General features: G+C 34.1%; 1 non-coding gene across 1 annotated transcript; it reads left to right on the forward strand.

The window, feature by feature from the left end:
- The first annotated feature begins 849 nt into the window (after positions 1-849).
- On the forward strand, positions 850-966 carry Trnal-caa. The gene is made up of 2 exons: positions 850-887; positions 921-966. It is a non-coding gene; the product is annotated as a tRNA-Leu (tRNA).
- Positions 967-3109: the final 2143 nt, after the last annotated feature.

The raw sequence follows: 3109 nt of genomic DNA on the forward strand, positions 1-3109 counted from the left end.
TTATTCAATTACAACTTTATATTCATTTGTTATTAGAATTTTTCTTGTAATTAAAACGACCATTTTCTATCGTGTTTATGTTATTAAATTTTCATTTAATTTTTGTAATATTGTCTTAATTTAAGGTACTTAAAAGTATCTTAAAAGTTGGTTATTGATAAGTCATGTGACTTTCATATATATATGTAAAGTAAACGACACTATGGCCATTGGCCTTTTCCAACTGTAAAAAATACATATATAAAACACAAACAATCAACAAAGAAAGAAAAAAAAACGCAATTTTTAACAACTTTTTAAAATTGTTCCTAAGTTCTCAAATCTTTATAATATTTAACAACTGAAAATAAAGATGTAAATTTACACATACACCAAGCAATTTTTCACCATATCCTAAATTTATTTAATTTAAAATATATGCTCTCAATCTAAAATTAGTAATGTACTGCCTCGCCCCTGTACATCGTACTTTTCCTGTTAGCAATAGATTCGGGCCTGTCCTCTATTTAACTCCTTTCGAGAAAAGAGTTTCGAATTGAAATAAAGTGACTTCTGTCTTGCATTAGAAGTACGCCAATCGGGACCTCCCGTCTCTAATTCCAATTCTCTGGTGTCAAAATGGAAAAACGACTCGTAATTTAACGTCGACGTCATCACTGAGTCGGGGGAAATTTCATTTCTTGTAAGAGACAAAACATGTCATAACTTCTTCGAGATTCCGTAAACTAAACAATTGCAATTGATTCGTCGTTTAGTTAGTTAAACGTCGGCCTGTCATAAAACTGCTTGAACATAACGAGAAATGAACATTATCCATTGTTTAGGCATCAATCGTAATCGCAGAATAACGTCAGGATGGCCGAGCGGTCTAAGGCGCCAGACTCAAGGTAGACCTTTCCTGTATAATTCGGGAGCGTGCATTCTGGTCCACGATAGTGGGCGTGGGTTCGAATCCCACTCCTGACACGAACTTTTGTTATGAGCGGTTGATTGAAAATGTCTATTTTAGTGTNGTTAATCGGGACGTCCCGTCTCTAATTTCAATATTCTGGCGTTAACTTTTGTATTATACTTAATAGGTGTATTAAGTTATGTTATAAAATTAATACTTTATTTTAATAAAATTACATTGCAAAAAGAAGTGTTCCACGAATAAATGTAGTTGTAAAAGCAAGGGACTCTTGTGCAATTCAAGGTTCAATAACAGTTTAAGTTGTTGCAATAAATAAGATTGTATAACGTTAATCACATAATTTATGTGTAAGTTTATTATTGTATTATTTTCTTTAATGATATAGAATGTACTGTTCGTTTTAGGTTCAACGGTTTATTTACATGTACTATTACTTAAGCTTTCTCCTATTTTGACATATTAAAAAGTTGCATTTTTGTCTTAACGTAATAAAAATATTTTTATTCAATATTCACCGTCACTGCATGCTGAATGTCGACATTTGCTGGTGTAAGTGAGAAATAACAATATTTAGCAAATATTTCGGACATACAGGAAACGACTATGTGAATGTTGACATTCACCGGAAAATGTTGACATTCGCCAGATTTCGGTCATTCACAGTAACATATATACAAAATTGCACTTTATAATTTTGAAGAAAACATAATTACTTATTAAAAAGCTTTCTGTTTGTATCATTACTTTCACAAAAGATTAGTTAACTGGTACTGTACCAATAAATTAAGCTCATGGCCTCCACATGGTAGCGATTCACCGGATCCTAGTCGGAGGCCCGGGTTCATGGGAGCCCGGTATGAGGATGTCCAAAATTTTAAAATATTTTATTTTTTTAAATTTTGAATGCTAATAACGAATAAAATATTCATTAATTAATACATATGACACATGACCCCTTTTATGACTTCACTCTGTCGACTTTTAATTAAGAACCAAAATTTAATAGAATTAATACCCCTTCATACGCGAGCTACATTGCCACATTTCGTTTCTTAAACTTTACCCATTCTGAGATATTGTTTTATATCTCAGAACAGAAAATAAAGAAATTTAACAAATTAGACGTCAACACACACACACACACACACGCGCGTGCGAATTTTTCCTCTTTTATTGACTTTTTTGAGGGATTTGGGAGGTCTCCAAACGTGTAGATTTGCAAAAGAAACATGGAGGGTCAAATTTGACACGATCTCAATAGTTTTCCGTTGTATATACTTAACAAGTTGGGAAGTAAAAAGGAGTCGGAGTCGGCGGATTTTTTGACGACTCCTACTCCGACTCCACAGCCCTGGTTATAAATCTACTCGCGATTCACATAATGGGGTGAGGGCGGCCAAATATCTAGCGGACAGGCGACTAACAGCGCAGAACCGGTACTGGATAGAATCATTGCAAGCGTTATGGTGTGTAGCTTCCACCGGCTAAATCACGTGAGGTTGGTGTTCTGTAAAGCTCATGCGCAAATGCGTATAATCTGGCTGTTTGGAAGCTGACCCGGTTTCGACAATACAGCGCTTCCATTCTGCCACTGATATTCGAATATACAATAGCAATCTTATCGTTTTTCTCACATGTAGTATAGAAATTTAAGATACATAATATATATATACTAGCTGTTACCCTCGACTTCGTCGGCGGAGGTTTTGAATGCAAACCCCATTAACATTCAATATTTCAATAACCATAGTAATTGTTATATAACACCTACCGCTGAAGAGAATCTTCAGCGGTAGGTGTCGAGAATCAAACAAACTATTTTCAATTTGATCAATTTTCTGGAACATTTACAATCGTTCTATAATCGAACCAATACGCAATAACAAATTCGAATTTAAAACAGTTCGAACATTTTTAAAATTGAAATATATAAAAATATTTAAACAATGTCTGAAATGTGATCAATTTAATACACCTAAGTACTCGATGAAGACTAAACGTAGTTGAAAACAAAAAATCGCATCTAAAATAGTACAGTAGAAGCCATTCTTCCGGTTAAGCTTAATCCTCTCCCTCTCCCCCCGCGGGAGAATTTAGAAAAATCCCTTCTTAGTGTCCATTCTCATGGCATACCCTACTAAAACGCATACAATACGAATACGAAATAACAAATTCGAATTTAAAACGGTTCGAACA

Source organism: Centruroides sculpturatus, unplaced genomic scaffold (genome assembly GCF_000671375.1).
Source record: "Centruroides sculpturatus isolate CEXI.00-Female unplaced genomic scaffold, Cexi_2.0 scaffold1397, whole genome shotgun sequence".
NCBI classification, from domain to species: Eukaryota; Metazoa; Arthropoda; class Arachnida; order Scorpiones; family Buthidae; genus Centruroides; species Centruroides sculpturatus.